At 56.2% G+C, this 26,862-nt stretch overlaps 1 protein-coding gene and 1 pseudogene across 3 annotated transcripts in view; one reads left to right on the top strand and one right to left on the bottom strand.

Moving 5' to 3' along the window:
* The window catches only part of Ccdc88c (coiled-coil domain containing 88C), a 114,102-nt gene that overhangs the window by 77,026 nt on the left and 10,214 nt on the right, over nucleotides 1–26,862 (bottom strand). The gene's annotated exons all lie outside the window — the stretch shown is intronic.
* LOC124090209 (large ribosomal subunit protein uL1-like) lies at nucleotides 24,058–24,754 on the top strand (annotated as a pseudogene).

Below are 26,862 nucleotides of genomic sequence, written 5' to 3'. Positions count from 1 at the left end.
TGTGGGTGTGCGAGGAGACACCTCGTGCTGAGACGGAAATAAAGCCAGGCAGGACATCTGAGAGTGATGGGAAACAAGGCTACTGCAGATATGGGCCCCGGGCCTGGGAGGGACCAGAGCCAAGCAAGACACAAGTGCAGCCAGGGCATGAGCCAGCGGGATATGGAATCGGAGGATTACGGGCAGAGGAAGAGCTGGCAGAAGGGCCAGTGGCCAGAGCATGCAGTGACCTGTGAGCACCATGCTGGTGGTGGCCCAGGCCACCTCTGAGGCTCTTTCCAGAAGTCCAAAAGTGCCTGCCGAAGGTCAGACGTGCCTTTCCGAAGCCTTGGGAGGCACAGGGAGCTCGCACACGAGCAGGGGTCACAAAGTGGGGTTAATTCTGGTTCCAGGCAAAGTCGTGGCTCCCTGGTGTGCTGGGCTGAGGACGACTCGGAGGCCTGATCTGAGCGCAGAGGCAGCGAGTGCCAAGGCTGATCAGGGATGTCCATCACGCCAGGAATTAAGGTGCAGTGGTACTCACACGTAATCAAACGTGACAGGCATCATAACCTATGTGTGCTATCAGACACGCAGGGTCCATGGGCAAGGGACCGGTAAGTCTCTCCACTGGTGCAGGGCTGTGGACTGAGCTTCCAAAAAAAGCCTCACCCTCCAGTCTCCCTGCCAGCCCGGGAGCAGCAATTCCAACCGTTTGCGCCCCGCAGTTTCCCAGAGCCAGGCACGTAGGGGGGTCAATCACCATTTGTGAAATGAGCTAACAAGGGGCCACAAGTCCCGGGGTTGGTGTGGAGGAGGAACGCGCCAGGCTTCTCTCCCGCAGAGACCGTGTCCTAGCTCCCAGAGCCCAAGTTCTTCTCCCAGGGCAGGTGCACTCGGGCGTGGGGTGGGCTCCTGGCTGGCATTCGACCTCAGTCCCTGTCCTCTGGGCACCGCCTCTCTCTCCCAGCCACGGCATCTGCGCTCACTCCATGACGCTCACGGAGCCCTGGTCTACTCGCCCCGTGCTTGGGGTGGGGGCGGGGGCCGGGATGTGACTGATGGTGAAGGGGGCAGACGGGACCCCACTTCCCGGGACTCCGATGGAGTCACCAACCTCACCAACAGCGCAGAGCCAGGAAGGCAGCCCTGGGGGGCTTCGGGGAGCCGCTCTGCACCACAGAGATGGAGTGCGGAGGCCACAGCTGTCTTCCCGAACCCACCTCGGCTCGAGAGGCAGAGGGGGAGTCACAGCTGGCCACAGCAGGGTGAGCCGCAGCGCTGGCTCGGTCCCCAGCTGGCCACCCAGACGCCCCAAGGCCTGCCAAGGTGGGAAAGGACTTTCTGTCCAACAGCCACACTGCAGAAGCGCCTGCTGCCAATCCCCTGGGGTTAGCATTCCAAAGTGACCACAGCTGCCCAGTCACCCAGGCCCCAGAGGCGAGGCCGGACCCCAGGCCTCGTACAGGACTGCCCTGGGCATCAGCTCCACACCCACCTGGCCAGGGCCACCCCTCACCTGGCGTGCACTGGTCTCTGAGAGGAGGGAGAATGAAGAGGGACTGAAGCCATGAGGAAGGGGCTGCCCGAGCCACAGCTCACCCGCCTCTAACTGTGGCCTTCTCTGGGGAGGGGACAATGGCCAGTGGGCTGGCACGGGCAGGTTAACAGGGTGGGGAGAGCAGGAGCCTGCAGGCCACTCCTGGGCAGCAATGCCAGACCCGGGGTGGCCCCAGGACATGGGTACCCCTCTGCAGACAGCTCTGAAGGTGACAGTCCATATGATCGAGCGCCAGGGCACACAAATGGTGACAACACAGGCTGCCCAACTCTAGAGGCAGCAGGCACAGCTGCTGAGTGACTGAACAGGGGGGCAAATGGAGTCAGAGGATGAGTGACATGCGGGGTAACCAAGGGTGAGTGGAACAACCTGGGAGTCCAGGTCTCCTGCTAAACACAGAAGGTCCCAAAGAGTCTGGAAACCACAACTCGGAGTTGATGACTTTGTTTTTTGGTTCTGAGGACTGAACCCAGGGGCACTTGGCCACTGAGCGACATCCCTGCCCTTTTTTATTTTGAGATTGTGTCTTCCTAAATCGCTGAGCCTGGCCTGGAACTTGCAATTCTCTTGCCTCAGCCTTCCAAGTCCCTGGGGTTACAGGTGTGCACCAACAGGCCCAGCCTCTGTTGACTTTTTGAAGTCCCCAGGGTTCTCGGTAAGGTCCTCACAGACCCAGCAGCACTAAGAACCACTGCGGGGGTCTCCAAGCACCTCCACCGAGCACCTCCACCGAGCATCGTGTCCAGCTGTGAGCAACAAAGAGCTGAACACCAGCAACTTCCACCAGATCTGAGTTTATGAGAAGTCAAACCAAAGCTGCTGAGAGAGTCCCCCAGACCCGGGTACTGGGTGGCCTTCTGTGGAGGCTGGAGCCTTGACCCCTGTACAGCAGTGTGAGGAGGAGAGGGGGGGAGGAGGAGGGGGAAGGAGGAGGGGGGGAGGAGGAGGGGGAGAGGGAGGTACCACCTCCTCTAGGGAGGCTTCCCGGGTGAAGCACACCACACTTAGACCTCGCATGGCCACAGGTCACAACACTAGCAGGCAGGTGGAGCAGGGAGACTGGAGCAGGGGCACAGGCGGTGACGGTGCAGAGCAGGGGAGAGCAGCTGTGGAAACAGACCCCGCCCCACCCCAGCAGCCAGACTAACGTGGGCACTGGCCTGCTGGGCTTGACTCGTACAGAACGGGTAACTACTGGGCACATCGGTACTGGGCTCGTGACACTCGTCTGGTGCACACAGGGCCCACCTTCTTTCAGCCACTTTTTGGAATGTAAAACCACCCCACGCCTCCTCCCACCCAAGACATGCTGACCCCAACTGCAAGGGCGCAGTCCCTACTCCCGTGCGGCGTGCGCCCTCACTCAGCCGCTGTCCACCTGGGGCTTCCCGTACCGTCCGGCCCCCTGCTCCACCTCGAGCCCACCCTGCATGCACTGCGTGCGGCTGCAGTTAATCTGTTCGGACAGCTGGATAATGTCCCATTGTGCGATCACGTCTCAGCGTGTTCATCTGTCCCCCGCCGACGGGCATCGGGCCCTGTCCAGGCTTTTGTTATTGTGCACAGGAGGACAGTGGACACTTGTGCGTGTCTCCCAACGCCCAGCAAGTCTCTCTTGGGCACACACCAGGAGTGCACCATGCCGGGTGCAGGGTAGGGGAGGCTGAACTTCAGGTCTTGAACTACTTTTCCACAGTGACCACACCGACTGGCACTCCCACCAGAAACAGCTGGGATCACCTGCACACACTGGAGACCCCAGGGATTTGGTCCTTCCCACCCCCGTGTTAATGTCCCCTTCTGAGGTGGCAAACAGGCCCACCATGACCGCCTCACCATGTGTGCAGGAGCCCGTCACGACCCAGCGCTCCTGCCACCCACGCCTCCCAGAGTCCCAGCAGCTCGTGCCAGAGGCAGCAACTCTGCCCGGAGGAGGTCACAATCAGTCAGAGGGTTACGTCAAGGTGGACACCTCCATGGGTTGAGTTCAGGGTCAAGGGGCGGAAAGCAAGTGCCCACAGACCAGCCCGTAGGACCAGCAGTGACCCCAGGGCAGCTGGGGATTGGGCCCGGGTGTGCGAGACCAGACCAGTCTCACATGGCCAGTGTTTCCCACCCCACCGCTGGTGCCTCAGTCACCGCCTCCTCAAAGCAAGCCTCACGGGCAGGAGGCTGCCCAAGCACACAGAAAAGAGGCTCCCGGGGATCAGACTCCAGAGGAGCACCTGTTCTGATGGCCCCAGCAGCTCCCCAGCAGCTGACAGCACGGCCTCCTGAAGCAGGCCTTTGCCAGCCTCACCAGTGGGCCTCCCACAGAGCACCCCACTCAGTCCCCACCCAGTGGATCTGCGGAGGCCAAGTGGAAAACCTGGCCTTCCAGCCCTCCAAAGCCTAGTCACTGGGAGAGGGGTCTCCCCTGAGAACAGGATCAGAATGCTTCAGCTGTGGCTGAGGGCTGGGGCAGCTTCACCCACAGGACGTGTGACTGCTGGTGGGACTTCCCTGTGAGAAAGCATCCCTATGCTGTATCAGGGGAGCCTACGGGGACCCTTCCCTGGGGTCCTGGCACCCAGCCCCCAGTGAGGGATGCTGGGACAGTCAGGGCCACACTCACTGCACTCCTTTTCTCGTGTTTGTTTGGTCTTCATACAGAGATGCTCAGTAAATGTTTATCCAATAAAAACAAAACACATTACTATTTCCACAAGGGTAAAAATAACCTCTGTGAGCTTTTAACGATGGGATTCCAGCCATCTCGGGTGGGGAGATGGGCAGTGACTTTTCAGGAAACTCCAGTTACCTAGAGCCCAGCGGTCTTTGCCCAAGGGAGGCGGGCAAGACCCAGGACGGCAGACCCAGCCGTGGCGCTCGCCCCGGGGGGAAGTGGCTGGAAAATTTACACGCGTGCCTAAGAGGTTTCAGAGAACTCCACACGCTTCACACTCTCCCTGTGAAAAACAGCCAATGCAAATCCAGGGAGAGAAAACCACACGATTAGCCCCAGTGTCCACCTCTCCAATTCAACAATGAGCAAGAGCTGCCCTGGGCTATAACAACATTAAAGCACGCTATAGTGCTGTGTCATTCCACCTCCAAAGAACACTGGAGTTTTCTTTGACAACTCCAATTACGAGCTTCAGAGCTGTCTGCCCTATGTGCTTCCTAGAATGAAGGCCTGCGTGTGTGGAGGCCAGCCTCGGAGCCCAGGAGGGATCCACAGTATTCCGGAGGTGAAAGTGTGTCTCCTGAAGGCTGTGATGTGCCTGCTCCAGGGTCTCCAGACACAGATCTGTCTTCTCCCTTCTGTGATCACACCCACCAACCACCAAGCCAGGAGGACTGAGGCTGGAGGGCTGACCATGTGGCCACCAATCCCACGGGAGGGTGCAGGAATATTGCTAGTGGAAAAAGTTAAGCAACTTGTGCAAGCACCAAACGGACTCCCTTGCCCGAGAGCAGAACTATGAGCCGGGGTGGGAAGCAGTGAGTCCTGGGATCCACACTCTCAGCTCAACCTGGAGAGCTGCCTCTCAGGCCTGGGCCAAGTCCCACCTGCACCCACCCTGTAGCTCCAAAGAAGCACCTGAGTGGGCAGAGTTAAAGGTACAGCCCCTTGACCCCTGGCCTGATGTGAAGGGGGACTATGGCCCACCAGACCCATCTCACATGTTCCAAAGGCAGGCACAAAGTCAGGTGCAGTGGTGCACGCCCCTAATCCCAGCAACTCAGGAGGCTGAAGTAGGAAGATCGTAACTTTGAGGCCAGCTTCAGCAACTTAGTGAGGTCCTAAGTAACCTAGAGAGACCCCATCTCAAAATAAAAAATACAAAGGGCTGGGAACGTGGCTCAGTAGTTGAGCACCCTGAGGTTCAATCTCTGGTACAAAAACAAAACAAAACAACAACAAAAAAAAACTGAGGGGCACAAACTCCATGTCACCAACAACCAGAGCAGAGCCACAGCAGGTCTGACCAAGCAGCCAGCAAACTGGAAGGATCTTTTGAGTTCAGGATTTTTCCCTTTGCTGTAAAATAAAGAATTTCAAAGCAAACTGGAACACGGTGCCATGCACTCCTCCACCAGAATCAATCTCCCGAGAACATTGGCATTTTCTTATGTGACCGAAATTACATGCTTTCAGTCCCCCCCCCCCCTCGCATGCTTCATAAAATGAAGGTCTCTGCGTGTGTCTGGAGGCCAGCCCAGAAGTGGGAGGAGTGGACAGGGCCCACGAGGTTGGACGTTCTTGCACTAGTGAAGGAAAATGCTTCAAAGCCTTGCACCTCAGGGAGGTGAGCCTGTGGCTTTTTACACCTTCTCCCCAGGTGGCCAGACTGGCTGCAGGAATACCTGGAGAGGACGTCAGAGCTGTCCTCTACCTGAACAGGACTCTCCTGCAAGACCTGCTCTCTGCAGTCTGAGCCCCTCTGGCCTCCTCCCTCACTCCCCCTGTGGTGCAGTTTCTCAGCAGCCTGTTTCTCCAGGGTCAGTCTGAAATTTTGCCCTGTTGGGCACTTGGTCTGCTTTCTTGCTAGAATGGGTTTCTCAATGCCAGGGCAGCAGAAAGATCACTGGGTTGAGATTCAGCAGCCTCAGGTTCTAGTTCCAGACCTACCATTAAACAGAGATGAGGCGCGATTTCTCCAGACCTCAGTTTTTCATCTGTAAAACGGGAGGTAACATGCTGTGCACAGAACTCTAATGCCCCTTCCCCTGTCTCCTCCCTCACTCTGCTTGGGCGCTGGGGGTGGGCGGGGGCACCAGGGCATCCCGCCTCCTTGATCCCTCACTAAGGGATCAAGCCCTCTTCCCCACGGAACAAGCTCAAAGCCTCAGAACCCAGTCACACCCAGGATTAAACCTACCTGCCACTCCCTGGATAGTGGGCTCTAAGGACCCTGTAAATATGGTGCACCCCACAGCACAGCATGCAGCAGAAGAGCATGCAGAAAGTAGGAGCACAGCTGGGCACGAGGGCACACGCCTGTAACCCCAGCAACCCGGGAGGCTGAGGCAGGAGGACTGCAAGTATGAGACCAAACTCAGCAACTCAGGGAGGCCCTAAGGACTTAGTGAGACCCTGTCTCAAAATAAAACATAAAAAAGGGACTGGGGGGCTGGGGCTATAGCTCAGTGGTCGAGCACTTGCCTGGTATGCATGAGGCACTGGGTTCATTCCTCAGCACCACATACAAAAATAAATAAATTAAATAAAGATTTTTTTTTAAAAAAGGGACTGGGGATGTGGCTCAGTGGTTAAGCACCCCCGAGTTCAACCCCCAGAATGACGACGACCAAAAAAAGGTGGGAACGACCCAAGAGCCTGCCCAGATGACCGGGGCTCTAGCTGGCCACCTTTGTCAGGGAGCAGCAGACTCTGCTGGGTTCTTCAAATGAAGGCCCCCCAGGGCTGTCCCCGCTCCAGCCCAGCCTGTTTCTCTGTCTTCCAGGCGCCTCAAGAGTGAGGAGGATGTTGGTGTGCCTCTGAGTCCCTCCTTGGGGCCAGGGCCGGGCCAGGTCCATGGTGGGCAAGGACAGAGCACCCAGTGAGAGGGTCGGGGTAAACTCACACCTGACACGTGGAGAGCTGCTCGTGACCCCGGGACCATCTGGCCTCCTTTAGCAAGCTCAAGGAGATCACAGCCTTCCTAGACAGTAGGCACAAACTCCATCACGGCCCCCAGGCCAGGTGTGGTGGTGCACACCTGAAATCCCAGCCACTCGGGAGGCTGAAGCAGGAGGAGGGCAAATTCAAGACCTGGCAGGGCCTGTGAGACTCCCCCACCTCAAAATAAAAAAATAAAAAGGGCTAGGGCTGGGGTATAGCTTGATGGTTCAATCCCCAGTATTTGGGGGCGGGGGCAGGAATCACACTCTCCATACATAGTCCACGCATCAGTTTTTTGTGTGTTTAGTATGTTTTCTCTTAAGTTGATTTATTGTCTTCTTATTTATTTACTTTTAGTACCAGCTATTGAACCCAGGAACACTTAACCACTGAGCCACATCCCCAGCCCTTTTTATTTTGAGACAGGGTCTTGCTAAGTTTCTTAGGACCTCACTAAGTTGCTGAGGCTGGCTTTCAAATTGTGATCCTCCTGCCTCAGCCTCCTGAGCCACTGAGATGACAGGCATGTGGGGCCAGGTCAAGCGGTATGTGTTCTACGTAGTGCTGGGAATGGGACCACAGGCCTTGCGAGTGCCAGGCAAGTGCTCTGCCACCGAGCCACGCCCCAGCCCTTGTGTGCCAGTTTTAAACCCCGTTCCTTACCTCCTCTCAGGCACACAGCATGATCTCAGAGTGCCTCTCTAACTACCAGCAGCAAGGCCCCAGACACCTGTCAAGCCCTGGGCTGCAACCTCTGTCCCAGTCACCAAGGCCACCACAGCCCTAGAGCTTGTCGGTCACTATCCTACCCTTTCAGGACCTCAGCCCTGAAATCAGGACTCTGCCCTCCAGCAGCTGCCCTCAAGGCCAGAGCTGCTCTGCCCTGTCTGGCAGCCTCCTCTGGGAGCCAGATAAGATTGCTCCTGAAGGACTCCGGGCTCCAAGGCCTGGGGTCCAGCACCCACTTCTCAGCACCTTCCAGCCCAGGGCCACCTCCCCATCTGCAGATGGAGCCAGGGAAGCTGCCCCTCGCGGGTGAAGCTGCTCCCCTGTGGCTCTGCCCAGCCCGAGCACAGGGAGCAGCTGTCTCCAAGGCTGGCCACACTCCAGGAACAGGAGGGGGTCCTGCCAGAATTCAGGGGGCTGAAAACTGCCAGGCAGGCTGGCTTTGTTCCTGCCCAACTGCCCCACTTTGATCAAGCCTCCGCTGCAAGGCCAGGGGAGGGGAGGCTCCTCCCTCACTCTGCTTGGGCGCTGGGGGTGGGCGGGGGCACCAGGCATCCCGCCTCCTGGAAGGTAACTTATTAAGCTGCCCGTTCTGTACCGACTGAGGACTCCACGCAGCTATCAGCTATCGGTTTACCTTGCAGAACCAGTTCCTCCCCTCTTAAGAATGGCGTGGGGCTTGCTGAATGGCCAGCGGGAAATCAGACACCCCTGGGAACGGCTCTGTTCTTGGGGAAATGAAGCTGGGAAAAGACGCAGTGCTCCTGCAGATTATAAACCATTTTATTGTCAGCTCTGCTGGGGACAGAGATGGGGACCTAGAGCCGGCCCTCCCATGGAGAGGACATTGCAACAGCTGAAAGACATGAGGGCCATTTTTCCCACAGTGAGACAGAAACGAGTTTATCTATGTGCAAACTTCTCTAGGAACGGTTGATGCGGGGTCCAGACCTGCAGCCGCGGGAGGGGAGAGCCTGCGGAGCACCACACCTGGGCATGAAGGCACACCACACCCTGCAGACAGTGTGAGCGCACCACCTGGGCACAACGGCACAGAGGTGCATCCTGGGAAGGCACTGAGGGCACCACACCTGGGTTCCAAGAGGACTAGTGCATCCAGCAAGACTAAAGTGGGAGAGCCATCTACCAAAACCCAAGGCTCAAGGGCCAACCAGATACCCCAAGAGCTGAGACTGAGACTCGACCGTGCTGTGGCTTTGCACGGGCACAGGGAGTAAGGGGTGGCCCGCCTACCCCTGCCAAGGCCTCCTGCCCTGGCAGCTACTCCCTGGGGAACTGCACTGGGCAGGGTGGTGCTAACAAGCCACATGCTAGACTCTGGGTCTGGAGTCTCACTTCCCTGTCTGGTCACACCCAGGCCGCAGGGCGGGCCCAGAACCCCTGGCGCACCCCTGGTCACCCAAGAAGCCCAGGGACGGACATGCAGCTGCATCTTATGGTGTCCTAAGCCCTGCTCCTCAAATCCCAGCACAGGCCGGGGTGGCTCTCAAGTCTCCAGTCACCCAGCATCAGAGCACAATTCCCATCCGCTCCAGAGGACAAGCTCCTCCCTTTCTTGCTTTCTTTCACGGCAGCTGCTCCCCACAGAGGCAGCGTGAGCCCTCAGACCACCAGCCCTCCCCTCCCAAGGCCGGGGAGGTCTCCCAGGAGCCTGGCTCCCTGGGCTAGTTTTGATGTGAGGTTCAGATTCGCAGGCCTGCAGGGCCCCAGAGCATCAAAAGCCCAGGTGGAAAAAGTAATCCACCCAGAGGCACCCCCCATGCCTTTCCGGATCCCACGTCCGCAGTCCTCCCATCCCACAGTACGCCCTGCGGCTGTGCTCCACCCCACCCCACAGTGTCGGCCCACGGTCTATGCCACCTTCAGAGTTTCACAAAGGTGGGAACCTCCAGCAGCCTCAGATAGAAAGGGGAGCCAACGGGCAGGAACTAGCACAGTGCCAGTGTGTGGGAATTGCCAGCCCCCAGGTCTCCAAGACCTAGCCTAGAGATGAGGTCATAGGTGGACATGGCAGGACCAAGCTGTGAAGCCAGAAGCTGGGGCCCCTCCTGAGTAGTCCCAAGAGGGCTCTGTTTGCTCTGAGTGGGGCACATCTTCACATTCTAGAAGTGTCCATGTGCAGTTTTTGATTTAGAGGCCACACAGTGCAGAGGAAACACTGAACAGGGACCACAAAGGCCTGAGCTTGATTTCAAGTCTGACACCCATTAGCGTGTAGCCAGAAGCAATGAATATCCCAGGGCCCCACCTGCTCATCTATAAAATGGGGATACTAATTCATGAGCCATCCGCCTCATACTTTTTATAGACGGTCTGATGACTGTGCACACCCTCTCTCCCCTATGATGAGCCTACAATTAAAAAAGTAAATGCTCAAGAGGGAGAAGGGGGATGGAAATATAAAATGAATTTAACAAAATCACATGACATGCATATATAAATACTGCACAGAGAATGACATTTTTATGTACATGTAAAAAGTACCAATCAAAAATAAATAAATAAATAAGCAAGAAGATCTGTCAAGAAAAGGAAAGAGGGGGAAAGGGGGGCAGGGAGCCAGGGTCGAAATCAAATTCCACATGTGCATGACTTCGTCAAAATGAACCCAGCAACTATGTTTAACTAAAATGCTCTGAGAGAGAGAGAGAGAGAGAGAGAAGAAAATAAGCAAATGCAGAGCTACGCAGGAGGCTGAGGTAGGAGGATCACAAGTCTGAGGCCAGTCTGGGCAACTTAGCAAGTCCCTGTCTCAAAAAGTGCGGGGGGTGCAGCTCCGTGGTAGAGCACTCGCCTAGCACGTGAGAGGCCCCGGTCCACCCCAGTACTCATTGCCCCCCCAAAAAAAAGAGGCAGCAGGCCCCGCAGAACCCAGAGGCTGAAGGGGGCTGCCAACCTGCACGCACGCAGCAGGCACTCATGCCATGCACCCTCAGGGGCTCACGGCTGCTCCGTCGCCTTGATTTGTGACCCTGCTCTGGTGGCTGACTGACACTGTCACCTAGGGCTCCATCCGTATGTGCTCCAGCCCTGCAGCCGCCATGGCAGGTCCTCCATGAGGCCCACAAGATCGGGAGGTGACTGGTCAAATGGGAGGGGGACTCGCCCAGTCCCCGACGACCCCAGGACTCTGCTGTCACGGGTGTGAGCCAGTCTGGACCCATCTCAGGGGCCTGAGCCAACTACAGCAGCTCTGTCGGAGGCGGAGGCCAGAGGCCATGATAACGGGCCAGGCTGGCCACCCTCTGGATCCAGTGCTGCCCGGGAGACTGCTGGCACCCCCCGAGGGCCGGGCACCTGGTAAGAATTTTAAATACACCACTTATTTATCCCGAGCCCAGTTTGTTGTGATTACCATTTTAAAAATGGGGACTGTGACCCAAAGATGTGGAGTAACCAGCCCACAGGACACATGCAAGGCAAAGCCTCTAATGCAAGGACCACAGCTGGAGAAAGATGAGTCACGGGTCTGAACCGCGTTCACACAAAGCCGGCCACGCCAGGCTCTCCTCGAGGACGGTGCGGTGGGACTGCTGGAGCTGGAGGCGGAGCTCCCTTGGGCAAGTTGTTTCTGGACCCCTCGGCCCAGTTCCCACGCCCAGGACCTCTCAGAGCTGCTGCAGGGTGGCCAGACACGGGGCAGTGCTTGAGGCAGGGAGGACCTTCTGAGGAGCCGGAGGAGAGGAGTGACGGGCGGCACATGGGGCTCTGCAGAGGCCTCATCACAGAGCCCGGCACCCACCCTTTGTCTGGGTGCTTGAAGCTTTGAACAGAAGGTGTTTATGCCACATGGCGATCAACCTCAGAGGAGAACTCACCTGAGAGAAGCTCAAGGACCACATCACACGGGGCCCCGTACAAGCCAGGAGCTGGTTGCCAAGGTGACCAAGGCCAGGCCTGAGCACCCCAGCTCCCAGACCTCCACACTCCCCTGGATGCAGTGCCGAGCTGAGCAGGCAGAGGAAGCAGGGGCCCAGGCCTCACAAGTCTGGCCAACTGCTCAGGCGATGACCACACCCACAGCGTCTTCTTCCGAAGACCAGCCTGGGCCACGCAGCCTCCACTAGGAACCCTGTGCCCTCAAAGCTGCGCCCAGGAAGATGCTGACAGCTGCAGCCCCTGCGTGCTCCATCTCCCCCAATCTCCGGCCTGGTGCAAACTGAAAAGCCTGAACTCCCTGCCCGCTGGCATAGGACCTGGCAGGTAGCATGCAGTGGCCACCCCAGTGTCTGTCCGTAGGGCTCCGTGGCCTCAGAAGATGAGGCAAGCAGGGAAGGAAGCCACCTGAGGGACAGGAGTCGTGACCTCAGGTCTGACACTGTCACCAGCTGCCTTGGAAGCAATGATGGGTAGAGGAAGGCCACTCGGGCCCCTGGTTCTGCTCTCCGGGTGCTGTGTGAGGGGTAGGCTGGACAGGACCAGGGTTCTCAGCCCTGGCTGCATTCACGGTCACTTACAGAGACGCTCAGGAACAACACTGACACCCTGCACCGCCAGGACCAGCCGAGCAGTCCTCGCTTTGGGGGTCGCTGGGCAACTCGAGTCCTTGGAGCTTTTAACACTTGAGCCATCAAAACAGCAGAGCCACATACCATCAGGACTCACCTCCTAAGTGCCCCAGGACTAACACTGGAGTCTTGAAAACACACTGGGACATGCACCAACCCCAGGGGTGTCGCGAGAGGAAGAGAATCAGGTGTCAAGCGATCCCTAACCAACACAGGACCAGACTTCCGCCATCTCTGTCATATGGGAGCTGGGTCCAGCTCCGCGATGCACATTTTTCGTTTTGTCTTATTTGCTCCACGGTGCTGGCATCGATGCCACGCAGGCACTGTCCCACTGGGCTGCACCCCAACCACAGCACTGCCATTAACTACTGGGTGGCTGCAGCCAACCCCACCACCACCTGTGTAAAGTGAGGGGACAGGCCTTGAAGTTCTGGGCTGCGCTAGCCCAGCTCTCCAAAGAACTTACAGCTGACCCTGACCTCTGGGCCTCAAGCACCCTGAGGCCAGCCAGGTACCAGACTAAGGTGTCTGCCACAGAGGCTCTTGATCCCGGCTGGCACCCCACTGATCCTAGGCAACATGAGCTTCAGCAACTGGAAGATCAGGGATGACCATTTCTGCTGCTCAGGGCTTAACTTGGCTGCAGCCAGCAAACCCCCAAACTAATGTGTAAACAAGAAATGCACATGGCAAGCAGAGAGTCCCATGTGGAATACGGAAAATGACTTAAAAAGGGCCTCAGTGCCTGAACACGCAATGTACGGCGATCTGTTCTAAAGCAGGCCGTGACTCAGAAGCACACCCGGGAGACGGCTGTCGGCTCCTCCTCCTCCCCGTGGGACCAGGCAAAAGGACTTCCCCGGGTATTAATAGCCCTCAGCTGTCCCACGAAAGCCACAGATTCCCTTCCAAGGCAAGGGCCACTGGCTCAGAAGGACAATGAACTATGAAACACTTGAATGTGCTGAAGTGGCAGGACGGTCAGTGGACATCTGTCCTCTCTTTTCATGCACGGTTTAGTCACACGCTGAACTCTGAGGTGATAAACACAGAAGGCAGAAAAATCAAGCAGGTTCCTGGCTCTGCTCAGCCCAAGCAAGACAGGACACACGGTCTGGCTGTCAGACCAGCACTCAGCCCAAGCATAGCCGAGGTGCACAGGGTGCACGCCTGTCCTCCACCTCCACCCCTGACGGGGTCCCTAGGGCCTCAGCACCTCACAGCCATGTGAACTGAGGCCTCTACAAGCCAGGAAGGGGAGGTGAGAAGGAAAGCCTGGCCCCTCCGTCTTCTCACCCAGTCCAGTCTCTAAAAGGGAAACGAAGGGTCACCACCTCTGCTCTCCTCCTAGCCCGCAAGGGCTCCCCAGGGGAAGTCACCAAGGACTCCTCTGGATATGATTCCAAGTTCAAGGCAGAGGTCATTGACCCAGACCCAAGAGGCTTCAAGCAGAAAGGGAAGCTTCTGCTTTCGACAGGTTAATCCTGGTTTGATTTAAGCATGAACTTCTATAAAAGCCCCTGCATCCCAGGCCCATCCGTCATCAACAGGAACACGCTGGCTTCTGGGGCTTACAATGTGGAAAAATCCCCATGCCGCCTCCACATGAAAAGGCTTTTCTTTTAAAAAATAAAAAAGGAAAAGGAAAGAAATGCTGGCTGACTCTGCTCCACCAGCACGAGTACCCAGCCCCCTAAGCGGGGCCAGGCTGGGCAGGACTTCCCGTCCTGCGTGGGCAGCACCATAGACGTTCCTATTAGATGCCCGTTTCACTTCAAAAAATATTTGAACACAGCCTCTGGCATACAGCCAGATGCTCCACAAAAACCTTGTATCCTGTTAATGTATGCTTCTGGCATCTCCATCTCGTTATCAACCTGAGAGGGCGGGGACCGTCTCCCTTGGTGTGACACCTACAGCGTGCCACATGCTCCCTGATAAATGGAGAAAACATAAGCTCCCGCTCGGGCCTCCGCACTCATTAGAGCCTCCCTGCAGACGCCTCCGGCTGGAACGCAGAGTGTGCAGGCTTGACCGGGCCCCCCAGAGCTCACGTGCTGGAAGCACAATGCCGAGGTGACCATGTTGAGAGGTGGGGCTGCAGGAGCAGAGGAGGCCACGGGGGCTCCGCCATCCTGTCTGGATGAATGCATCATCACGGGAGTGGCCCAACCATCTGGAGGTGGGTGCCTGACAAATGGAGGCATTCAGGCCCCTTCCCCTCTGCCCTCACCAGTGATGCCTTCTGCCAGGTTATGCCAAAAGAAGGCGCTCACCAGATGTGCCCTGATCTTGGACTTGCTAGCCTCCAGAACCATGAGCCAAACACTTCTACTGCTAATAAGTAACCCAGTCTGTGGTACTCCGTGGTAGCATCACAGGACAGACTAAGACCCTGAGAAGGCTAGGGTAGTCCCTGGGCTTCCTACCCAGCTGTTTCACATCAGCGCTGCTGGACCCCAGAAGGCAAAGCCCACATGAAGCTCACATCCTCCTGATGGTGGCACCAAAGTCACATGCCAGGTACTGTGCACTCTGTCACAAGTCTTGGCTGAGCATGGTGATGGATGCACTCTTGTGACCCCAGCAAACTTGGGAGGCTGAGGCAAAGGGATCGCACTTCAAAGCCAGCCTCAGCAACTTAGGGAGGCCCTAAGCATCTTATCGAGACCCTGTCTCAAAATACAAATAAAATGGGGCTGGGTAAAGCACCCCTGGGTTCAATCCCCAGCACTGCAAAGGAAAAGCCCAATTTCCAAAGTCCAGAGAACCAGGCAGGGGAAACACCCTACTTCCTCTGCCTGGTCCCTTGCACAATGAGAAGCAGAGAGAGGGAACAGGGCCCCCAAAAGGAACAGGCAAGGTCAATCCTCAGGCTCAGCCACTCACTGTTTTAGATCCTGGGCTTTGTGACCAGGTTCTGGGGACCACAGTTCTCTGAGCTTCCCACTCAGCTTTGAGATGGGGAAAAAAAACGCCATCTTCTGAAGGTGAGATCAAATGAGGAAGGTACAAAAAGACCTCCAGCAGCAGCCCACTGAAGCTTACGGTCGTCAAGACACTACACAAAACTCCCCTCCTGAACCTCTGCTAAGCGCCAGCGCAGTGGCATTCTGCACCAGCACACTAATGGGGGCAGCCATCCCCACCCTGTCTCCAGAAATCTTTTCGTGTCATATAACTGAAACTCTGCACCCTTCAAACAATAACTCTCTGGATTCTTTGCTTCTTAAAATGAAATGATTTCTAAAATCAGGCAGCTTCCTAAAGTACAAAAGTTAAATTTTTCTAAGCATACTAAATTCTTTTTTCTTATTTCTAAATTTTGGCTGTGCTCTGGGGTTTAAAGACCGGACGCCCTTTGCATGCTCTAAACTCTTCCAACCAAATCTGAACATATACTTGGATTTCAACACCAAATCGTGACTTGGCCTCCTGACTTCTGGCTGCTTCTCACCTTCTGGGACCCCTCAGGGTGGCAGCCACCTACCAGGGCCACCAAGAAAGCTGCTCCCAAAAGTTGACCCTTTTCCGGCCACCTGGCCATGTCTGGGGGCTTGAGCTTGCCCTTCCTGATGCACCTGGGAGAATTCAAACAGACCTGGCACTGACAGGTCTGTGCACCCACCACCCCTTTCTACCAGGTACCTATCTAATTCCAACCCTGTAAATCCAGAGGCGAGGGTCGGTGGTGGGCATGAAGCTCCCAGGTCCTACCTTTCACCTCTGGGGACAGGTAGTGCAGGGAAGGAACAGAGAGAGAGGGGGGAGGGGCTCCACTGGTCACATTTCCAGGTACTTTCTGACCAAGAATGCCGTCTGAGTTCTGACAAGATCAAAAGGGGACTGGGTTGTAGCATAGCACGTCTGAGGCCCCAGGTTCCTCCTCAGCACCACATACAAATACACAAGAAAGTAATAATAAAGGTCCATCAACAACTTAAAAAAAACGATCAAAAGGCCTGTCACCACGGCTGTGCCTTTAGAAATCACCCCCCTTTCAAGCCTTGGGGTTGATAAAGACCCTGTACAAGGCAGGACCACTAGAGAGTCCACCGTCTCAGCCTCTGCACATGGCCCTGGCTGGGGACTTCTGGGCCAGCTGGGCCACTTTCAGGAACCCTAAAACGCCAACAAGGAGGGGGAGGTCCTTCAGCTTGCACCAGAGTTCCTGCCCGTGGGACAGAGAAAGCAAGTGGGCGGGGAGGAGGGACAGAGGTGATTACAGAAGCCACAGCTTGGGTGCAGAGTGCCTGTGTGGGCTCCAGAGTGGGCCAAGGAAGGGGCCAGGCAGGAGGCCGGCACAGGCAGGAGCGTGGGCAGAGTCCAGCCAAAAACCCAGCTCCACCCACACTCACGGCCAAGTCCTGCTGAGCACCTCTCTCCCTGATCTGTCAAAATCAAGGGAACTGAGTCCAGCTACTACCCCACAGGACAAAGGAGCCAACAGCTGGGAGCGGGTGCCTGCCCACCAGTGTCCTGCGGGATTCCTACTCGCTGCTGCAGAGGAAATGAGGAGCCTGCAGGGCTGTGCAGGCAGGGGCTGGCTGGCCCAGTGCTGGCCACCTCCTGGGTGGGAAGGCACTTCTTGAGGCCCCCTGGGGTGCAGGCCCAGAGGGCAGAAGAGGTAGAGGTGGCCTGGGCGAGAATTTCACTTCCCCAAGGAAGAGAGGAGGCTTAACAAGAAAGCAGGGGGCCATCCAGGTGGCTCAGGCTTCCCTGTGACCCCCTGGGAAGGTGAGGATGGCCTGTCTGTCATCAGTTCTCTTCCACCCTCAGGGATCTCAAGCTTGGGACACCACATCGGCAATGTGGGGCACTTGCACCAGAAAAATTCAATCCTGTAAACTCACCTATAAAACTCGAATGCCACAGACTCTCACCCAGAAAAAAAAACAAAACTGAGCACCAGAAGCACCCAAGTTGCTCCAGAGTGCCCAAGATGGCTCGGCCACGGTCCTCACGCACAGGGCACCCACTCACCTGACCAGCTGCAGGAACAGATGCGCCTGTCCTATTACGAGGTGGGAAGGAGGCACTTTTTGTTTTTTTTTAATTCTAAGGTCATTAAGCCTAGACCTTAGAAAGCTCAGGGGAGCCAAGCTGGCTAGACAAAGTTGAAAACAATCAATTTAATTCCCTCCCCCCAGGAACTGAGCCTCCTCTGCCTGTACCTGACAGATGGCATTCCCATCAACAAAGCAAACAGCACATGAAAAGCCGGCAGGTCGGTGTGAAAGCAGCAGGCCCCAGGGGTGGGATTCAAAGGCTCCAGGGCCCCCCCTGCACCTCTGCCTGGTTTGTCACCCCTACAGAGCCTGCATCCACCCTGGGCCAGGGACCGTGTGAAGAAGACAGGCCCGTCTTCCAATATTCCAGTCAGGGCCCTGTGCAGGGTCACTGCAGCCCAGAGCCAGGATCTCTGCGCAGACCACGGCAGCTCCGAGTTCCCTGAATGGAGCGACGTAACTCTGAATTATTTACTCTACTGGACGGCAGCTTACATTGCTAATTATCAAGCCTTTAACACACACTGAAGGCAGGCACGTCTCCATGCCACTGGAGGGAGACACAAATAAAAATAGATGCGGTGCCTGTTTTTTTGGAAGTTTTGTTGCTGGTGGGAGACAAAACTGCACGCTTTCTTCCACAAGATAAAATGCGTAAGCTGCTCAGCACGCAGCAAGCTTAAGAGAGCAGACCACGCAGGCAAGACACGGCACATGCGCACCCAGTCGGCTAATCCGAGTGAATCCCAGTGCAGTGCGTTATCCCTGGAAGGACCCTTTGATCACCCGCCATCGCCATCGGAAGCCCGCCTGATCACCACCCCCTGCCAGAGCTGCAGGTACCACAGCAGCCTCACAGGCAGCTCCCTGTAGCACACTAGGACACGCAGCCTTATTTAACCTTGAGCATCCTCCCTGGGGGTGCTGGACTCTGAGACAAGGGACTGGCCAAGGCCATGAACTCCAGGATGAGCTCAGAGGAACCCAAGGCTCAACCTCGGTCTCTGCAGACAGTGTGGCTTACAGCGGCTCTTCTCACCTGGCCTATTTATTGGGATGTGCATCTCCTGCCTCCCACCTCCTGTCCTCCACCTGCAGGGTACAGGCCAACCAGAGCCCAGGACTGGGTCGCCTAGGATGAGTCATGGCTGTTGTGGTTCACTGCCTCCAGAAACTCTTGTGACTTCACTTGAGCCTCACAAGCCACAGGTAATTATTACTCACATACGGGCGAAGCCAACGATGTACCTAAGTCACGCTGCCAGCAACGGTGACACACGCGTCTCTGAAGGCATGAGTGAGTGAAATGACCCACAGTGGTGCCCAGCAGAGCTCTCCCTCACTGCTGCCCGCCCACCTCCCATCTTCCTTCATCCTCTGACTTCATCTGCCTGTCCTTCCAGTAGCCAGAGAGGCCACCCCACAGGGCCAGCCCATGCATGTCTCCAGGTGGTGGCTAACCCTAACCCTCCCCTGAGAAGCAAACCTGCCTCCACCCTGCAGCCTAGGCCACGCAGCTCAGGGAACACAGGAGCTGCAGGCACCCCAGCTGCCTTCAGAAAGCACCCAACACTTACACCACCAGCCTCACCCCTTAACCTGCTGAATGAAACCCAAGGGCACACTGAAAGACCCCCAGCAGCCACATGCACACCTCTAATCCCAGCGGCTCAGGAACCTAAGGCAGGAGGATCACGAGTTCAAATCCAGCCTTAGCAAAAAGCAAAGTGCTAAGCAACTCAGTGAGACCCTGCCTCTAACTACAAAACACGGCTAGGGACGTGGCTCACTGGTTGAGTGCCCCTGAGTTCAATCCCTGGTACCCCCCCCCCAAAAAAAAGACCCTCTGCAGTGTACACCTGGAAGCCTCTCTCTTCACCTATCTGAAACCTCTAGGCCCCCCAAGACTCCCCAACAAACTCAGACTGGGGTTCAGGGTATGGCCAGCTCAACCTCTCCACATCCTGGTTAAACCCACCGAATTAAGACAACTTCCCGTCTTCACTCCTAGAAAAATAAATCTGAAATAATCTTGGGAAGGACCAACCCCTGAATGCCATGGCAAAGGGGCAAAAAATCTCCACCTTTCCAAAAAGAACAGTTGAATAACAAAAACTGTTATTGGCCCTGGACACGCGCCACGCAGCCGGCTTCACGAGCTGCCCAGCTTGCCTGGGCAAGTCCTCCTGAGACGCCCGCCGACGAGCCAGTTAGAACATCAAACGTGACGCTCTTGGCACCGAACACCCGGACTCAAGGCACAGGAGAGAATCTTTCTTTTTCGTTTTAAAAACCTTGAGAAATCCCATTTCCCTCCTTTTTGTCACAAAACGAACTGACACTTCTGACCACTTCCTCTGGTTTTTAGGGCCCCATCATCCACTCTCGAGTAAGTTATTTCTGTCACTCAGCCCAGTGTCTTCACCCTCACGCCCCTGAACACTTGGCCACCGTCCTCACCGTGAGCTGGACAAGGAGCACCACACATCAGCAGCTCGATCCACTCTTGGCTTTGGAGGGCAGATGCTCATGGGTTTAGCCATAATTCTGCGGGCAGCGCACGCTCAGACCTCACGCCCTATGGTAGGGGTGACCACTGTTCCACATCCCCATCGGCTCTGGGCTCCCCCTGGGCACCTCCCATGATGGGGTCCAAGAACGGTTGCGAATTCAGAGAAAGCCTGAGCATACAGTGGGAAGCCAGCACTTCATGGGGGAAAGAACATGTACCAGAAGCGGTTCTGGAAGGAAGTGCTCTTCAGAGGAAGCAGAGAAGCCTGGGGAGAAGCCCAGAGCTGTAACGTAAGGGGACAGGCAGGGCTTTGGGCCACGCTGGAGGCTGCATCCTTGGCCAAGAGCTAGGTCTGTGCAGAGCCCTGGAGTGAGCAGCTGCCACAGGGGCCCACTGGACCCCAACACCTGGAAGCAAAAGGCAGGATACCCTTGCCAAGGGCTCTTTCCCACGCGTGAGGGCAAGGGCAGCTCACAGGGCAGAAGAGGAGCCAGGCAGATGTCTGATCTCGCACGTGTGCACACACAGGCATGCCCGCGCCCTCATACACACATTCACACACACTCTCTCCAGATCCTCGCCTTTAAGCCTCTGTGGCTCTGGCAGAGTGCCAACTCTGCTAATTGCATCAGACCCACCTTTCACCCCTCCCCACCTGCTGCAATTAGCCCTGATTCTCAGCTTCCTGCTGCTGGGGGTGAAGGCCGAGGCTGCAGCTCCCTCCTGCTCCCTCCTCCCAACTCCAACCCCGGAAGTGCTGGTGTCAGCGGTGCCTGTAGCAACCCAGGCCCTTCCTCTGGGGCTACAGGCTGTTGAGAACTTCAGCAGAGGGGGAACCTGAGCAGAGGGCCCACCCACACCCAGCCCCACACATGTGGCTTCTGGCTTAAGATCCAGCCCTCCCCACTGTGGTGAGGGTCCCCAACTCTCCCAGGACAGTGGGTCCCACCCAGGGTAAACCATCTCCCTGCACCCATTCTAGAGACTTGGCGTTGTAGAAAGAAGTTTCTCCAAGCAGCCAACGACCCAGCTGACGTGCAGCTTTCTGGGCCATCTTACACTGCGAGTCTGTTTCCTAAGCTGTAAAATGGGGCCAGCAGCTTCCTCCTAAGGATGTAGGAAGAAGTGAGGGCAGGCAAGGCTGCAACTGGCAGTGTCACATCTTGCAGAAACAAATCCTGCCTCCCAGGAGGTCTGGGAATGATGCAAACCACCACGGGTCCTTGGCCCCTGTTTGCTCCACCCCTGGCCATCAGCTGGACCACTGAGCTCATAAAATAGGTGCTAGGATGCCGGGGATGCCAGGCCTGTGGCACATGCCAGTGACTTGACTTGGGAGGCTGAGGCAGGAGGATGGCAACTTCAAGACCAACCTCAGCAATTAAGCAAGACCCTGTCTCAAAAATAAAAGAATTAATTAATTTTAAAAGGTTGGGGATATAGTGCAATGGTAAAAGTGCCCCTGAGTTTCATCCCTAGTATCCCCCCCCCCAAAAAAAAAACCAAGACTAGGGTCTGACAAGGCAGAGCAGGAAGAGGACACCTTTTGTCAAGGGTGGAAAAGGGACTTGTCTCTTCGGCTCCTGCCTCTACCCAGGTCCCATGAGGCCCCAAATCCCCAGGCCCTCCCAAGGCCGGCCCCTTCTCCACATCATTGCCTTTTAAAACTTCTTCTGGGCTGGGGGTGTAGCTCAATGGGGGAGTACTTGGCAGCATGTCAGAGGTCCTAGGTTCGGCCCCCAGAACCGAATGAATGAATGAATGAGTTAACAAAATTCTCAAGGACTCTGGGATCCAGCAGTCGAGATGCACTAGCTGGCAGTCAGCGCCTTGCCTCTGGTGGTCTCATCCTCCAGCCCCCCACAGACCCCCAACCTCCAGGCTGCTTCACATCCCTAAAGCTTTCCGATGCCACTCCACTCCAAGGGACACCCCCTCCAGTCTGGCCCCCTCAAGGTGCAGGTCAGCATCACCCTCAAGAGAAAGCTCTCCAGGATCCTTGGCCCTTTCCGAGATGGGATGCCACACACGAGTCACAGCTGTCAGTTTGCCTGGCCTGTCTCCAACCTCACAGGACGGAGCACCCCAGACCTGGAGGGCAGCCTTCGGAACCAGGAGAGACAGGAAGAAAAGAACCAGGAGGTGCAGCCAGTCACACCCCCCAGAGCTTCCGCACCCTGCATTTTATCACTCTGCACACACCAGTGAGGGAATGGGGCCTGCAGACCTGGCCTCCCAGGTCACTTCCCCATGGCTCTCTAAAAACTTTAAACAGACTACACGGAAGCCACAGAAGAGCCTGTCTGTTGTGTCCATGGGCAGACAAGGGGCCACTGCCCACAGGGACAGAACCCAGGCCTGGGGCTGGACCGCCCAGCACAGCCAGGTCCTGACCACCTGTGTCTCCACCCTCCAGCAGCCCTGCTACAGAGATCCCAGAACAGTGTCCAGGGCTCCCTCCCTCAAAGGAGGTTCACCCAAGTTGGCAAAAATCCAACTGGGGTGTAGCTCAAGGGCAGAGCACTTGCCTAGCGTGCAGGCTGCCCCAGATTCACAAAAAGAAACAAATCAAGAAATACCTCAGGTCCTGGGGCTGGGGCAGGACAAGAACAACAGAGAACACTCATCTTAACAAACGCCCCTCAACCCTGCAGGGGCCAGCGGCAACCCGCCCAGAAAGAGAAAAGGCAAACAGAAAGGCGCAGGGGCAAGGAGGGGCAGAGGGCCTCCAAGCCCGCACGCCCTCTGACCCGGGAGCTCCCAGCCAGGGGTTCACCCCGGAAACAAAAGCACTGGCGGGGACACTGTGTGCCCTGGTGTGCCCGGCCATGTTCGCGGTGGCACTGTCTGTAACTTGGAAACAGAATCAACTCGTACAGATGAGAATGGAACAGCCACATGAAAAATACCACACAGACACTGAAATTCATGTTATAGAAGGACACTTAACAGCAGGGAGGTAAAAGGGGGCTGGAGACGCTGAGTGCTGAGACCACCCTCGGGAACACGTGCCCCCCAGGAGGAAAAGGCGGGAGGATGAAAGCTAACCAGGGTACCCCTCGCAGCCAGAGAGCGGATTTAATTTCCTTCACATGTCCTAAGCTTCAGTAAGAAAACATTTGTATCATCAGAAACACCATCAGAAACACCATCTTTAATTTCCTCAGAACGGTGACACAAGCCACAAAATCAAGGCGAGGTCCTCCTCAGTAACCTTTGCCACCAGAGAGGAGAAGGCCACTTCCCCTCTGCCAACTCATCACTCTGCATTATTCCTGAAGCTGGTTCTGCCCGGGCGGCAGCAGGGCTCCTGGACTAGGTCCCCCTGCCAGTCCCCGGCTCACAGCAGCCAGGGAGCACACGCCTAAAACCCTCCCGCAACAGCGTTCCCACCAACAATGTCAAGGCACACTTCCTTCCATTCTTCCTCTTGACAAAGGTCTTCAAACTGAGCGCACACATTTCCCAAGACAAGCCTCATCTGTGGCAGTCGCCCGTGCGTACCGACTGGACTGGCAAGGAAGGCCAGCCAACGTCAAAACCACGGCTGGTGGGGGGCATCAAGGCAGCCCACTACCATTTATGGAAGTTTGTCTAAAGTCACATAAAGCAGGGCTGGAGTGTGGCTCGGGGTGTGGCCCTGGATTCGGCCCTGGGTTCCCTCCCAGCTCTACAGGAAAACAAAATCACCCAAAGCAAAGCACGATCCATGTGCGCGCGTAAACGTGTGCAAACACAGGCACAGACAGCAACAGCATAACACGTGAACTGGACGCAACGACAGGAGGAGGAGTCAGAGGGTGGTGCCCAGAACCGGGCATGGTGGGGGGACACCGGGCGAGGGGTGGGTTCCTGACTGGCTCTGCTCTCAAGTGAAGCCACGTTAAGGTAATTATTCGAGGTTCTGAGGGGAACAACCTAAACTTAGAAAAAGGTCAGATGAAAACGCACAGCTGAGCATGGAGAGAGCAAGCCGGGCGGGGCAGCCAGGTGTCCAGCCAGCCTGCCCTGGCTCAAGGACTCTCATCCCCAGTCCTGCCTGATGCTTGTCCTGGAGCTGCTACCTCCCCCCCCCCACACACACCCGCCTGGCCAGCTTCAGAAAGCTCCCTCTCGCTCTTTCTGTTACTGCGGCGCGAGCAACCATGAGCAGCAAAGTCTCTGGCGACACCCTGTACGAGGAGGTGCGGGAAGTCCTGCCCGGGAACCATCGCAAGTTTCTGGAAATGGTGGAGCTGCAGATCAGCTTGAAGAACTATGATCCCCAGGAGGACAGTGCTTCTCGGGCACCGGCAGGCTTAAGTCCACTCCCGCCCTAAGTTCTCTGTGTGCGTCCTGGGGGACCAGCAGCACTGTGACGAGGCCAAGGCTGTGGATATCCCCCACATGGACATGGAGGCACTGAAGAAGCTCAACAAGAATAAGAAGTTGGCCAAGAAGCTGGCCAAGAAGTATGATGCCTTTTTGGCCTCAGAGTCTTTGATAAAGCAGATTCCACGAATCCTGGGTCCAGGCCTAAATAAGGCTGGTAAATTCCCTTCCCTGCTGACACACAATGAAAACATGGTGGCCAAAGTTGATGAGGTGAAATCCACAATCAAGTTTCAGATGAAGAAGGTGCTATGTCTGGCTGTTGCTGTTGGCCATGTGAAGATGACAGATGATGAGCTTGTGTACAACATCCACCTGGCTGTCAGCTTCCTGGTGTCATTGCTCAAGAAGAATTGGCAGAGTGTCTGGGCTTTGTCCATCAAGAGCACCATGGGCAAGCCCCAGCGCCTGTATTAAGGCACATCTTAATAAATCCTAGTGCTACCATCCCTTAAAAAAAAAAAAAAAGAAAGCTCCCTCTGGTCCCCTTCCTCTCCCTTCCCTCCTCAGATGGCTGGTGGGACCGGGCCTTCCCATCCAGGAACCAGGAGATGTGTAGGTGACGGAGAAGAGTCCCCTGGAGAACTGAGCTCCCTCTGCCACAGGAGGTTGGGCTAGAAGTGACTGAGACTCATTAGAAATGCTCTGACCAGGTGTGGGGGTGCTTATCACCTGGGGCTTGATAAAAACAGACTCCTGACCTCCACGGCAGGTGTGAGGCCTAAAGACCTGCACTTCTAACAAGGCCCCCGGCTAGCTGGAACCACCGCTCTAGCCCACTGAGCAGCTGACCTGTCTAGCAGCTAGGGAGCATTCAAAAATGCAAATTCCAGAGCCCTGACCCCAGCAGAGCCCAGGGCAGCAGGTCAGGAGGAGGAGTGAGACTGGGCCTATTGGTGGTCCTCAGGGTCCCAGCCACACTGCCCTACACCCCAGAAAAACGGCAAGAGCCCTTTGTTTCAGCAGACTGTCAGAGGTCAAGTTCAGCTTTCTTGCAAAAGAAGCCCATGTTCTTCAGGAGAGACCCAATCTTTCCAATGGCCCCTCCTCTACTGGGCTGCAGAAAAGGAAGTAAGAGCAGGGAGTAGAACAGTCTCCTGCAGGACAAGACCCAGGGCAGGTGGCAGAATGTGTCTGCCAAAAAGCTCCCAAAGGTGAGTCCTACCCACTGGGGCAACCTCTCCCCCACCCCACCCATCCCAGGCATTCCACCTTCCACTGGGGAGGCTAAGCGGTTCTCTGGGAAGTGTCTGTGGTATTCCCCTGCGCAGTCAGCCAGGTCAGGGGGACAGGGGAATGGCAGGATATGCAACTGTATATATGGCAGGGCCACAATGACATAAAACAAAAACCATTCACTCGAGAACTGAGAGGAAGCACTAAAAAACGGTCACAGTGATTGTCTCCCAGGAACAGGGGTGGGCTCGGGGGTGGTTTGGATTTCTGGCTACTTATTTTCTAAGCTATTCATAAAGAGGACGTGCAACTTCCACCATGAGAACTGAACTTTATTTTGCCATAAATCGGAAAGAAAAGATACACAGCAGAACACTGTCCACTCTGAACACACAGGGCCCTGAACACGCGCGTCTTGCTGGGTTGGGTTTCTCCAAGCGAGCAGGCTGGGAGGCAGTGACCATTTGGGCTCCCCTTTGCCAACACACACACCAGCCCTACCCTCAAATAGCCACCAGGGCAGAGGGAGGAGAACTGGGGTGCAGGGTCCTCTCTCTCACTTCCCAGTCCTTCTGGGCCCAAGTCTGGACTGGCCTTTGCTTCCTTCATGTGATCATTTCACGTCTTCTGTGGCTCTACACAGCACCAAGAGCAGCAAACTGCCTCTCAAACAGACACTATCTGCCCTGGGTCCAGCCCAGACCTGGACCTCAGAGCAGCTGGCCACCAACAGCATGAGGCCTGCACAGCACCGGTATGGCCTGAGGGCTGCACAAGAGCTGGGCACTCCACACGGTTCTTGAAGGGCTGCGGAAACCCCACCTCTGCCTGAGCACTGCACAGCTGCTGGAGGAGTCGCTTCCCCCTACCAGGCACACCTGGGCCAGAGAGCACCTACTAGAGTGTGCCGCTGGCTCTGGCCAGCCCTGCAGCCCCTTCTGTACCCTGACTTCACGTCTCTCTCATGTCCACATCCTGCCCAGCTTTGAGTCATCTGAAAAAAAAAAAATGTTTTTTTTTTTTTTGGTACCAGGGATTGAACCCAGGGGCGCTTAACCACCAAGCAAAATCCCCAGCCCTTTCTCACATTTTTGAGAGGCAGGGTCTTGCTGAGTTGCTGAGGCTGGGTTTGAATTCTCAATCCTCCTGCCTCCCAAGTTGCTGGGATTATAGGCATGGGCCACCGAGGCCAGCTCATCTGAAATTTGATAAACCGCCTTCATCCAAGTAGCCAGAAAATGCTGACAGCATCAGAACAGGATGCTCCTGCACCTCCTGGCTCCTACCCACACACCCTGCCCTGCTCTCTCCTTCCCATGACCCTCTGAACCCAGAAACTCAGTCGCCCACAAAGTCTATCTCAGGTGTCCCCTCCTCCAAGAAGCACT

The sequence above is a fragment of the Marmota monax genome, unplaced genomic scaffold, assembly GCF_021218885.2.
Source record: "Marmota monax isolate L192 unplaced genomic scaffold, Marmota_monax_Labrador192_F-V1.1 WCK01_AAM20220418_F8-fsc00017, whole genome shotgun sequence".
In the NCBI taxonomy this organism is placed as follows: domain Eukaryota; kingdom Metazoa; phylum Chordata; class Mammalia; order Rodentia; family Sciuridae; genus Marmota; species Marmota monax.
This window is presented reverse-complemented; position numbering and strand designations above follow the sequence as displayed.